Genomic DNA, 13,920 nt, shown 5'->3' on the forward strand with positions numbered 1-13,920 from the left:
TGACAGTGAATATCATCAAAAAGCCTACAGCTAACATCATACTTTGAATTTATATGTTGATAAATTCAAAACCTTTCCACCAATATCAGGTATAAAACAAAAAAAGTCCCCTCTCATCATTCCTTTTATATATTTTTTAAATATTTTATTTTATTTTTGAGAGAAAGAGACAGAGCATGAGTGGGGGAGAGGCAGAGAGAGGGAGACAAATAATGTGAAGCAGGCTCCAGATTGTGAGTTGTCAGCACAGAGTCTGACATGGGGCTTGAACCCACAAGCTGTGAGATCCTGACCTGAGCAGAAGTTGAATGCTTAACCGACTGAACCACACAGGCACCCCTCATCATTCTTTTTCAACAGTGTAGTAGAGGTTTTAGTTACTGGAACAAGACAAGAAAATGAAGTACAAGGCATACATATATGGGAGGAACGCATAGAACTGTCTTTGATCACACATGACATGATTATGCAGAAAACCCAAAAGTCCTGGAACTAACAAACAATTATAACAAAGTTAAAGGATACAAGATTAATATATATAAGCCAACCACTTTTCTATATACCAGTAATTAACAAGTAGAATTTGAAATTAAAAGAACAATTCCATTATATTAACATCACAAAATTATACACTAAGGTATAAATCTAACAAAGTATGTACAAGATCTATTATTAACAGAACCACAGAATTCTAATGAATAAAATAAAAATGCTAAATAAGTAGAGAGATATTCCATGTCATGGATAGGAACACTCAACATTGTCAAGGTGGCAGGTCTCCCCAACTTGTTCTATACATTCAGTGCAACCCTAATCAAATCCCAGCAAGGTATTTTGGGATAGCAGCAAAATCAAACTTTAAATGAAGAGGGGAAGATCCAAAATAGGCATCACAATACTGAAGGAGAAGAGCAAAATTGGAGGACTGATGCCACCCAACTTGAAAACTTACCATAGACTATAGTAATCAAGAAGGTGTGGTATTAGCAAAAGAACAGATTAATAACAGATCAATGAAACACAATGGAGAACCCAGAAGTAGACTCACTAAATACATTCTCTTCAAGAATGGTGCTGGAACAACTACATACAAAAACATATAGAGATGTATCTAGGTACAAAACTTATACCCATCACAAAAATTATCAAAGTGAACTACAGACCTAAATGTAAAATGCAAATCTATAAAAGTCCTAAAAGATAACACAGGTGAAAACCTGGATGACCTTGACTATCGTGCTTACATTTTTGACACATCAAAAGCATGATTCACGAAAGAAATCATTGATAAGGTAGACTCCATTAAAATTAAAAATTTCTGTAACAGATGATACCAAGAGAATGAGAAGACAAGCCACAGACTGGGAAAACACATATTTTTAAATCTCAGTGGGGTTTTGTGTGTGTGTGTGTGTGTGTGTGTGTGTGTGTGTGTGTTTTATGTTTATTTTATTTTGAGACAGGGAGAGAGCAAGTGGAGGGGGCACAGAGAGAGGGGGAGAGGGAGAGAGAATGTGAGGCTCAATCCGATGGACCATGAGATCATGACCTGAGCTGAAATCAAGAGTCCAATGATTAACCAACTGAGCCTCCTAGGAGCCCCTGGGAAAAAATGTTTTAAAGGACCCATTGGATTGGCCGTTACCCAAAACACTAACAAAAGAAAACTTCACAATAAGAAAAACACAAACAAACAAACAAACAAATCCTGTTAATAGGACAAGGACCTTCACAGGTAGCTCATGAAAGAATATATGAGATGGCAAGTAAGCATGTGAAAAGATACTCAGCATGATAGTGTCATCAAAGAAATGCAAATGCTATCACTGATGAAATACCACATACATACTGAAATGGACAAAATCCAGAACACTGACCACAGTAAATGTTGACAAGGATGTGGAATAGCAGGAACTTTCATTCATTACTGTTGTGAAAACAACATGGTACAGCCACTCTGGAAGATAGTTTGTCAATTTCTTACGAAACCAAACATTCTCTTACTATAGGATCCAGTGGTCCAGCAATGATGCTCCTTGTTACCTCCCAAAGGACTTGAAAATGTATATCCAACAAACCCCGTGCATGGATATATATGTAGCAGTTGTATTCATAATTGCCAAAATGAAAAAGCAACCATGGTGTCCTTTTGTATGCAAATGGGTAAATATACTGTGGTACATCCAGACAATGGGATGTTAATCAGTACTAAAATGAAATTAGCTCTCAAGCCATGAAAAGACATGGAGAAACCTTAAATGTACATTAGTAAGTGAAAGAGGCCAATCTGAAAAGGCTCCATATTGTATGATTCCAGTGAAGGGTGTTGATGCTGGGAGAGGCTGTGCATATGTGGGGGGTAGGGAATATGTGGGAAATCTCTGTATCTTCTTCTCAATTCAGTTGTGAACCTAAAACTATTCTTAAAAATATAGTATTAATGATAATAAAAGATAATTCTGAAGAAAAGTGGATTCAAGATGTGCAGAAACATAAGAGACCTATGGAGAATGTTCTCAGGAGCTTTCTATAATCATAAGCTTCTTTAGGGCCTCTTTAGACCATCAAGTAATAACTAAACAAAACCTCGCAAACACTGACTTCTCATAACGTCTGATTTGGCTGTAATCACACTGTATACAGTGGTAGCTGAATTGTTACAGGTTCAGTTTCCCTAGAAGCAGAGACTAAAAGGATTATTAAGAAAATGATAAAGCAATGGAAGTGTGTCAGTAAAACAGACAGGGTGTGAGGGATGCAGCATTAAGTAGGAAAAAAACCTAGATAAAGATTTGATTTCCGCTGATCACTAGCTTCAGTCTGTCTCAACAGAGAACATGAATGGAAACCTGAAGTTGTCAGCCCTTGAAGGAGGGTGGCTAGCTTTCTGTACTCACATATCTGCCAGTCTTTGGTTCTATGCATGCTCAGGGGGGAGCAAAAAACGGAGATATTTCTGCTTGGTTTAGGTGACTCAGTGTAGCCAAAACCATTTATCGGGATAAGAGTACAGGGTTAAGCTACTGTCTGTCAGTCAACTCTCACAACTGCTGAGAGATGGGCAGTGCAGCCTAGTAAAAAAGATATGGGCAGAACACCAACCCTGTTTACTACAAATAATGTAATGGCTTTAAGTAACAAAACTAGGCTCCAAATAGTATAATCATAAATTGCCTTAGAAATTTATTGCATAAGTAGTCTTAGCAAAGATAGCACGTGCCCAATTCACCCATAAACACACACATGTACACCTGTGTACACAGATACACAAACATGCGTATAGAGTTCTATAACAGATACGGAATGTGAAACAAACGTATATATTTAATTGATATACATTTGCTTTTATATTTTATAATTGGTGAAGCATTTGAAATTAGCAGGGTGATTGATTTACCTTCGTAATTTGCCTAGGGATTCTAGAGCTAATGCCTGTTTGGTTTCCTGCCCCCCGGGAATTTCTGGCAATGAAAACAATTTTAGATACATTAGCACTGCACTCAAGGTTGTGATAATTATTATTCAAAACAATCTTGTAACATATAAATATTTAAATTTCACACTAAGTATTTTAGCTTTGTGGCTTTTAGCGGTCTCCTTAAATTGGTGCTCATACATTCTTCTTTGGTTTTTCTTCAATATCAGAAACAAAACAGCTAATAATAGTAATCATAAAAGAACTCTGTTTTTTGAGCTTTCTTTAGGAGTCCGGCATCCTAGCAGGTGTTGGTGAGTCCTTAGAAAGGAAATAGAAATAGGAATTAAGGAATAGTAACTGATTCCCTATTTAAAATAAAACAATGTTGTTTCAGTAAAAGGTATTTCCCTTTTTAAAAAACTTAGCAATGCTTGATCAAAATTATAGTATTCTTTTATATTTTCTTATACTGGGAAACCTATTGATACATAAATTTAAAACTTCAGTACACATCTGCTTTCATTATGTTGGTCACGGGGCATTCCTTTGGTGATGTGCAGGATGCTGAAGGTCACAAGATACAAAGCATCCCATGGTCAAAAATTTAATGGTTTCCCAGCAGACAAATTCCTTAGACAGTGGTAAAGGTCATTGGAAATGCTCTTCACTTTTGCTGAAGTTGTCAGACTTCCTTTTCACCAAATGATAACTATATTTCATTGTGTGGAGGATTTTAATTTGGGATGCAGATTTGAATTACTAAATGAGAAAACTTTAAGTGTTGTGACCTAAATGAGATATGTTTGAGGATTTCATCACTGACCACTTTTTGGGCCACCAGATTCTTACATATTTCCCCATGCTGCTCTGGCTTGTCTTCATTAGGTCCAGTGACAGACATTGAATGTTGTTATCTTCTTAGAACAAATAATACTTTACTCTTTACAACTATGATTTCATGTGATCCTCCTAAAAATCCCTTGAGAAGGTTCTCTTCACCATGCAAAACAAAGACATTCTGAACATTCTATTCTAGATAGAAGAATTGCTATTGTAATCCTATGGTTAATAGAAGAGGAGGGGACAATGGGCTATATGTAAATGTACCTTTCAAGCTAGGGAAGTAAGAGTAAGTCACCACTTTGAAAGCAACTGTATAATATTACTACAGAAATCTAAAAACAATTCAAAAGTAAGGTAAAGATATAAGAATAAACATAGGTTCTCTTCTAAGTATTACAAACTATAACACATGGTAAACTATAAAACAAGAGGGATAATCTTGATGAAGTAAACCATTGCTCTACTGGCATTCCAAAGTTCATTGCCAAACAACAATTTATCTATAGAATTACACACACACATGAACATTAATATTTATAATAATGACCTAGAGGTATTGAAAAATGTTCACGTGCCACCTAAACCATCAATCAAATATAATAGAATGGTTAAGTATTTTTAGTATTGGGCCTTTATGGCATTTTATTTTGATGAAAACTGGTGATTCGTGAAGCTGCAATATGTATAACAGAAGATATATTTGACGGGAAGTCAAAACATCTGGCTTCTATCTGTAAATTTCTCATGACCTTTCTGGATGTCATGTTTTTCATCTGTTAGGTGAAGAGGTTGGATCGCATTATCTGTAAGTTCTGTTTTGGATGAACATATTATGGGTCCGTGTGTGATAACACTCTGTTAACAAAAGGATTTATTTAAACATATATATCAAAATAGTTTACAAGGATAAAGTCAGTATATTTAATTGTAGGTTTTCATTATTATTTCAAAACATTTTATATTTAGAAAATCTAATTTTATCTCATTAAAATATGTATAGAGGCAATATGATTTTCTTGTGAAAGAGAGCAATTCTGTGATATATAATTAAATATTAATCCCCGAATATATTTAATTTAAACAACTGTTTTATATCTAAAGGACTGTTGAGATTTTACACATACCAAATAAGAATAATTACTAAGTAATTAAGTTTGATTCTTTTAGAATTTAGCCAAAGCTTATTTTAAAAATCTAGGAGTTACTTGAAAAACAAAACATTTTTAGTGGGAGCGGAAAATTGAGACCACATTATTTTTAATTATATTTACTGAGAAAGTCAATGGCTTTTTAAAGTGATGTATGGATATTTAGGTAAATAGTAAAAGTTTTGTTCACTATTTTAGGTTATTTTACCTCTAATTCACAGAATATCATAGCTGTTTGAAGGTGAACATGTAAACGTTTGTATTTGTAGTTTGAGTTTGCACTGAGATTGTAAAAAATTTAGATTGTTATAATGTTTAATGTTGCCATAAATATGAATTTAGTAATTGTGTAGACTTAGTCAAACACCTGAGTTTCACATTTTCAAAATCTGGAATTCTGAATGTAATAAGTTGAAAGTTAAAATATTAGTAAATTATTAATAAATTAGCAATACTATTTTGCACTACCCTGACTATATTTTCAGTAGAGTGCATAAGAATGCATATGTTTAAATAGGTTAAATACCATAAAAATATTTGAAACTAATTTTCCTTTAATTGAAGAGGAAAGTTCATAGCCATTATCAATTCTTCTTCTTAACAACTGTATGAAATATGGTAAATTTTATTAGTTGTAAGTTTTTTGAGGGAAAATATTTTTCCTGTTTTAGTTACCAATCTATACTTGCATCCAGCAAATTTCCCGAAGAAACAGTGGATGCTCAGAAATCTTTGCTGAATAAATAACTGAATGAATTATTACTATCTTCATGATATAAAAGAGATCACTATGCCCTTTGTAAACTACCAGAAATCTCATAATTAGATATTCATTTATCTATCCTGTGCCTTTAAGTTTCAAAATGAAAGACAGTATCTGTTAATTATTTTTGCATCCTGATTCCCAAGCTTGACTCTTGGTAAAAAGCTTTCTGGTGCTAGGGGAAAAAAACATATGTTAAAACAACCAAGTCATTAGCTATTTATACATCTTTATTTGTCACTATTTTCAAATAATTTGTTATTCCTAAAGAGAGTTTTTAAAATAAAACTTGACGAGAAAACCTGACTTTCACTTCCTGAAATGTGACCTAAAGGACCATTATTTCTGTTTTCCCTTTTGGGATAATATATCTAAATTTTCACTCAAAGAAAGTAAAATTAAAAAAAGAAAACCTAAGCTACAAGACTATATATATATATATATATATATGTGTATATATATATATATGTGTATATATATATATATACACACACACACACACACACACACACACATATATATGTATATATGTATGTGTATATATATATACATACATATATACGTATATATGTATATACATATGTATATACATATATACGTATATATGTATATATATACACACACACGTGTATATGTATACAATGAATTATTATTATGAAAGAAAAACTAAGCTACAAGACCATATATATATATATATATATACACACACACACACATATGTATATATACAATGAATTATTATTATGAAATTATTTTTAAATTGTCAGAGAACTTGATGAATAAAAACATTCAAATCATTAAAAAAGAATAATTGTAGCAAATTACATGTCCTTGTTTTGTACTTTCTTGATTAATTGGATATATATAAATCAAAGACATGCCTGGAAGGTAAGAGAGTAACTGAAATTTCCTCATCTTCCAGGGCTGAATACCTTATTTGAATGTATATGTAACAGGGCATTATTTTATTATTTTATTTTTTTTAATGTTTATTTGTTTGAGAGAGAGAGAGCAAGAGAGCAAGAGACAGACTGTGAGCAGGGACAGGCAGAGAGGGAGACACAGAATCTGAAACAGGCTCCAGGCTCCAAGCTGTCAGCACAGAGCCTGATGCAGGGCTCAAACCCATGAACCGTGAGATCATGACCTGAGCAGAAGTTGGATGTTCAACCAACTGAGCCACTCAGGTGCCCCTGTAACAGGGCATTATTAAAAAGTTATTTTCACTCAAAATATCAGCAATTATGAATATGAGCAACAAATTTACTCTTCTTGGAATCAACCTGATGGGATGAGTACACAGAAAATAATTGACCACTTCTGTTTTTCCTTGGAACCACCAACTTCCTTGTCTGTGAACTCAGGTACTACTTTTTAACGTGAGTTACTGCTGGCAATCATCAACACAATCAGCGTTCATTTCTCAACAGTCCTATAAGATTTTATACTGTGTAATCTTTTATCACAAACACCCTTACATTTATCAATCAAATACATTCCAGTGTGCCACCAAAGAAAATAACATATACTATTGTTCTTTAATGAAAAGTACATACTCTTTTTCATTAGATATTTTTGACTTTCGGGACGGTTGCCAATGTCCCTCTTTACTGTGAAAAATGCTGCCATCCACAGACACTTATACCAATTGTGATTATATTACCTGTCCCTGGTTCCCACAAACACAGTGAATCAGAATGGAATTGATGTATGCCCACTGCTGAAGCCATGAGATTCTCTAGAACTTGGAGTGGGACTTAGAGCAAGCAAACACTATCTCTGCTGGTATCTTGCATGGTAAAGACAAAAACCTCAAAGTTACATAGAGATCCATTAAGCTGCCAAACGCAATATAAAACATATACGATGGGATATTGATAGATACTGTGTTTTTACATTTTGTAGAGTAAAATCTATGTTGTTTCATATAATTTCTTTGTTATAGAATAGTGCGTGGAATTAAGAAAATTATTGGCTTTTTTGTTGGACTAGTGTATAGTGGGACAGTGATCTTCAAAAGTCAAATCATTTGAGTAACTTAAGAAAGTGATTGGAATTGAAAATGTACACTTTAAGGGCACCTGGGTGCCTCAGTCGGTTGAGCATCCAACTTCATCTCAGGTCATGATCTCCGAGTTCGTGAGTTTGAGTCTTGCGTCAGGCTCTGTGCTGACAGCTGTGAGCCTGGAGCCTGCTTCAGATTCTGTGACTCCCTCTCTCTCTGCCCCTCCCCCACTCATGCTCTATTTCTCTCAAAAATAAATAAACATTAAAAAAAAATTTTTAAAGGAAATGTACACTTTATGTCGCCTATCATATTTCAAATTAAAAGCTAGCTTTTACGCAACAGAGAACAAAGATTATTTGTGAAACCATGACTATTCCCAAGACTTCCTTCTCTGTACCCACTACCAACACACTCACCTTCACTTCATATGGAATCTCAGCAAGAAGGGAAGGGCTACCTGGATATAATTAATTATAGATATCTTACTGTATTATTGGACTTACTCTAAAAATCCAAGGGCACAATGTGACTTTAGGTCTAAGTGTTTTGCACCAGAGACAAGAAATAATTAGTTAATGCTTATAAACTGAGCAATTCTAGCAACAGGAATCAAATAGCAATACACAGGTTTTTTGTTTTTGGTTTTTTTTTTTTTTTTTTTTTGGAATATGCTTGTAACAGGTAATTATCAAAGGAAACAGGAATTTAACAGTATATAAGAATATGGAGGAAAGCACAAGTGTGAAGACTTAAACTATTCTTAGAGGTAAACTTAAGCCCTTTTCTGGCCAGTGGTCAGGGGGCACAAGAAGGCAGAATGTGTTGTCAAATCCTTGGAGCAGCTGTGGGTGAGGAATATCACCTGAGGACTCCAGATGCCTCTCTAGAGCATGAGCCCAGGCACGGGCACCCGCTGCAACTGCTTCTCTGAGGGACTTGCCAACCTTTCCACCCCAGACATTGCCACCAGGACCAGAACGGAAATAACCTTCAAGCTGCCTTTTTGGTTGTCAGCACCATCAGGAAAGCTGATGGGACCCATGTGTGCAAAAGCATGCTTGCCTATTCTCCATGGATGAGGAGGACATCATGCCCCCTATCAGTACCTCTGCCACTCAGACACTGCCATTTGGTCACCTCCCTGCACTGTGAGTCCAGCATGACCCCACTCTCCACTTTCTCACTGCCTGAGGCAAACGATGTGCAGGGGCCACTGGTGTTTGCAGAGCAGCCCTCAAAGAAGCCCTGCACCAGCTGTATTGCAGTGTGTTCTAGGACTCTGTGGCATCACATGTGGGCACATGTTCTGTCAAAGGTGAGCCATGCAGTTGTTTAAACCTAAGATGAATTAGAAGTTAATACTTACAGTTTTAAGGAATTATAAAAATAAAACAAAATTACAAAAAAAAAAAAAAAAAAGAAAAGAAAAAATGAGCCATACAGGCACAGAAGTGTCCCCTGGTCAATACCAAGCTGATGGTGGTGGTGAACATTGTTATGGCAGAGCAGATCAAGGAGCTCTTCATCCATTAAGCTCAGTGCCTGGAAGGACCACAAGGGCAACCTTGCCTACAGACCTGTGCAGTGCCTCAAAAACCCCAGCTGCCTGCCTTTCCTTAAGATGAACCTGGAGGCCCACCTCAAGGTGTGTGAGCATAAGTGTCCCACCCCAAGAACAGGTACATGGTTCACCAAGGCCCAGGACACATATGGTATATACCTGGAGACTTGCTGCTTCCAGGGCTTGAAAGAATTCTTGCAGCTGACAAAATACCACTTCTAGAAATGCACATGGTACTAGTGTGGAAGATCCAGGAGATGCTTTCCTGTGCTCTGTGCTTGGCAAGCTGCAGGAGAAGCTGGTGAAGAGCATCAAGATCAAGTGTGATGTCCTAAATGAAAACCAGAGCAAGCTCAGCAAGGGTGTCATGGAGTTTCATAGGGGTGTGACCACGCTGAATGACCAGCTGTCTTGCATCAGTGCACACCTGAACATGGGAATCCTAAGGATCCCATGATCTTCAGCAGATCTTCCATTCAAAGGACTCTTCCTGGGCCCTGTCTGGTGTCTTTGCTTCCATTCCACAGGTTACCTGCTCTTCAGTGGCTTCTCCAACAGGACCATCAATGTGTGGGACACATGTATCACCTATAAGTGCCAGAAGACACTGGAGGACCGTAATGGCATTGTGCTGGCATTCCACATCCTGGGGTGCAAGCTCTATAGCAACACAGAAGACTGTGCCACAATTTTGTGAAACATCTTGTAGAAGATGGCATGACAGCAGTGTGAATGCTGGTTTTCTTAACATGGCATGCTCTTCAGAGGCTCCCTGAAGGCCATCAAGGTCTGCAACATCTTGGGCACCCAGCTGAAGTTGAAGAAGCTCATGGCCCTCAGCCATTGGGTGTGGGCCCTGATAGTCACCCAGAGGCACCTGTATAGTGGCTCCTACCAATGAAAATCTGGAACATCTAGACCCTCTACTGTATCCATATCCTACAGACATTTGGCAACAACATCTATACATGTGATAAAACACTACATTGTCTATGGCACATAGAACTCATTCATGTGGTGGGGGGGGGGGGGCATGGACCTAAGGAGCAGGTGTGGACCCTGACAGTCCACAGGCACTGTGTACGCCCTTGAAGCCCTACCAGACCCAAGTCTTAAGCCCCTGCTATAACCAGTCCCTCAGGGTCCGAAGTAAAAGCAGCATGATCTGTACATAATTCCTGCTGTGTCTCCAGGGTGCAACATGACTGTGATGGTTGTGTCCCAGGGCTGACTCTTCTCAGGGACTGTGGGCTGCACTGTGAAGATTTGGGCTTGCTTGCTGACAGGAAATCCAGACTGAGTGTTGGCTTCTTCTGGGGCAGGCTGGCCACATGGGTAGTCTCAGCATCTCTGCCAGCTTTGTGGGGATAGGCGGACAGGCTCAGCCTGCCCAGTAGTGCCCTCCCTGCTCTACACTCAGCAAGCTTCCTTCTGCTTGGTCCTGCCCTCAATGCTGACAAAACAATGCCCAATCCCTCTCTCCAGGTGCCAAGTTGGATGCTCTCCTTGCCCCACCTCTGTCCCTACCTCAGATGGACTGAGGGTTCTTTTACTGTTCTTAGACTGTATGTAGATTTGATTACTTCCTGATTGAAATAAAAACCTCACAGAATATGAAAAAAAGATATACTAAATTTAATCTGAACAAAATATTTAGAATTGGATTTAGACAAAGTGTTCATCAAGGTTGATCAAACCACAAGTTAATGTTTATAGTATTCTTTTGAGGTGTTTGCCTGGGCATGGAAAAAAAATAAAGTGAAATAGATGAGTTGCTGATTTGTGGGAGACATGATTTTAGTGTGGAAAGTTAAAGTAATTTTTTAGTCTTTAATGTAACAAAGATGATACATATCTACAAATATGAGAGTAACAAATATACCATGGTCATTTTTACAGCCTTTGGTCTTAAAATATGTTATGTATGTGGTGCATTCATATGCTTTTCAATCACATCATCTCCCTAATATTGTGCAGTAGAAGCATGTTGCAAATCTAAAGTATAGTGGAAAATACATATTTGATATTAGAGATTGATCTGCTAATATTCGTACAAAGACTGCGTTTAAAATATACACTTATCCCAAAGGTGGCATTTTACCAATTTATGAGTTTCCAGTTGTAGTTGGCAAAGCTCATAGCCTGACCTAATCAGCACTTTAAAGTTGTATCCAATGAAATCCAACATAGGCATCTGTGATAGCTTAAGCAGTATGTGTGGAATTATTTCTGGGTTATGTTTTCTTCTGCATGGTTTAAATCTAAGAGCTATTACACAAGAATTCAGTACAAAAAAAAAAAAAACAAAGTGATTCTGATCAACTCTCTGCTCTTATAAATCCCACACACTTGGGAGAGAAATGGATGTTGTACAAAAGATTCAAATGACAACAGCTGCAGACAAGCTGTGCATCTGGCACATTCTGACTCTTGTTATAAGCACATAGTACAAGTGACAATTGCTTTCCCTTAATCCTGTGATTGTGGTCTGTACAATTTGAATCATCTTTCCGTAACTTTTGGACCTCCTACAGACATCTATGTCCCAAATTTCATCTTTCATTGCATTACATCATGGTATTGTAGCAGTGTGCCATGACCCTATAAATTGATATTTTATATGCTGCCTCTGTATGCACTTAATACTGATAAAAAGAAAATCACTTATAACAGTAATAGGGTGAGACAGACAAATAAGACTTATTTAGAGGTATAACAGCCACACTCAGTTTTATAAATGTTGATATTTTTTTCTTGTTAGTTTCAATTCAGCAAATATTTATTATAGCCTACACTATGGGAGATAGCAAAAATGTAATCCCTGTATTCAAGGGGACAAAGCTTGCTCATGAAACATTTAAATGTAATCCAGCACAGTACTTCTGTGCTAAGATATTTGGTGCAAATTTTAAGTTTTATAGATATTCTGAAATGATGCAACTAAGGGTATTTTTCAGGTAAATACACCTGCCTTTATGGTGGCATTCTCTTAGCCAATCACGGTAGCTGCATGTACTGAGCACATACCATTTACCAGACACTACATATTCACTCATTTAATTATCCCAATTACTGTGGGGGTCATTTAGTACTCTTAGACCATTAGGTCACAGATGAAAACAGAGTTTGAGGAAATTAAATATGTCTCATTGTTCCTTGCACTAAATTCAGAGAGGATTCAAGACCAGGACTCTATGATTCCAGAATTCATTTCCTTAAGCCTTCACTATCTTGGCTAATCAGGTGCTATTATGCACAATATGTGTTTTTTTTTTCTTCACCACCTTTACTGAGATATAATTGACACATGGCATTGTGTAACTTTAAGGTGTACAACATGCTGGATACACTTATATATTAAAATATGATTACTACCATAGTGTGAGTTAACACCTCCATCACTTCACATAATTTCCATTTCTTTTCTTGTCTGAAAGCATTTAAGATCTACTCTCTTAGCAACTTTCAAGTATATCATATGGTATTGTTATCTACATCACAATGCTGTATATTAGATCCCCAGAACTTAACAACTGGAAATTTATATCCTTCTACCAATATCTCGTCATCACCTCCCCACATACACACCCACCCACACCTAAACCGCCCATCCCTCATCCCTTCCAGGCCCTGATAATCACTATTCTAATCTCTGTTTCCACAAGTTTGGTTTTCTTTCATATATTTTTTAAAAATTTCTCAATATCCATAGAGAAATTTTGCAACATGGGACATTTTCGATGTCTGGAGAAGGTTTTGTTTTCATGACTGGAGGAGGAGCTGTTCCTGCATCAGGTGAATAGAAGCCAGAGATCCTGCTAATCCCCCTGCACTGTACAGGACAGGTGACTCCCTTCAACAAAGATTTATTCTGCCAAAAGTGTCAAACACTGCCAAGGAGACCTTAGGTAGGTCATTCTTTGTTGCAGAAGGGTATCGTGTGCACAATTGCTTGGTTAGCCTCTGACCCCTACACATTACATTGCATTAGCATTCCCTCCTCCAGTTATGCCAACCAAAAATATCTGCATATATTAACAAATATCCCCTGATGGTGGGGTGGATAACATCTTTGTTTGACAGCTACTGCCTTGGAGTAATTAGCTCATAGAAAAGTGAGGAAGACAGAGAACTAGGCTTGCCCAGATAGCCATATTTCATGTAGCTAAAAGAGGAGCA

The 13,920-nt window shown here is 36.9% G+C and overlaps 1 pseudogene; it reads left to right on the forward strand.

Annotated features, from left to right (window-relative positions):
• Positions 1 to 8,926: 8,926 nt before the first annotated feature.
• On the forward strand, positions 8,927 to 12,107 carry LOC101090984 (annotated as a pseudogene).
• Positions 12,108 to 13,920: the final 1,813 nt, after the last annotated feature.

This window comes from Felis catus, chromosome A1 (assembly GCF_018350175.1).
Source record: "Felis catus isolate Fca126 chromosome A1, F.catus_Fca126_mat1.0, whole genome shotgun sequence".
Lineage (NCBI taxonomy): Eukaryota > Metazoa > Chordata > Mammalia > Carnivora > Felidae > Felis > Felis catus.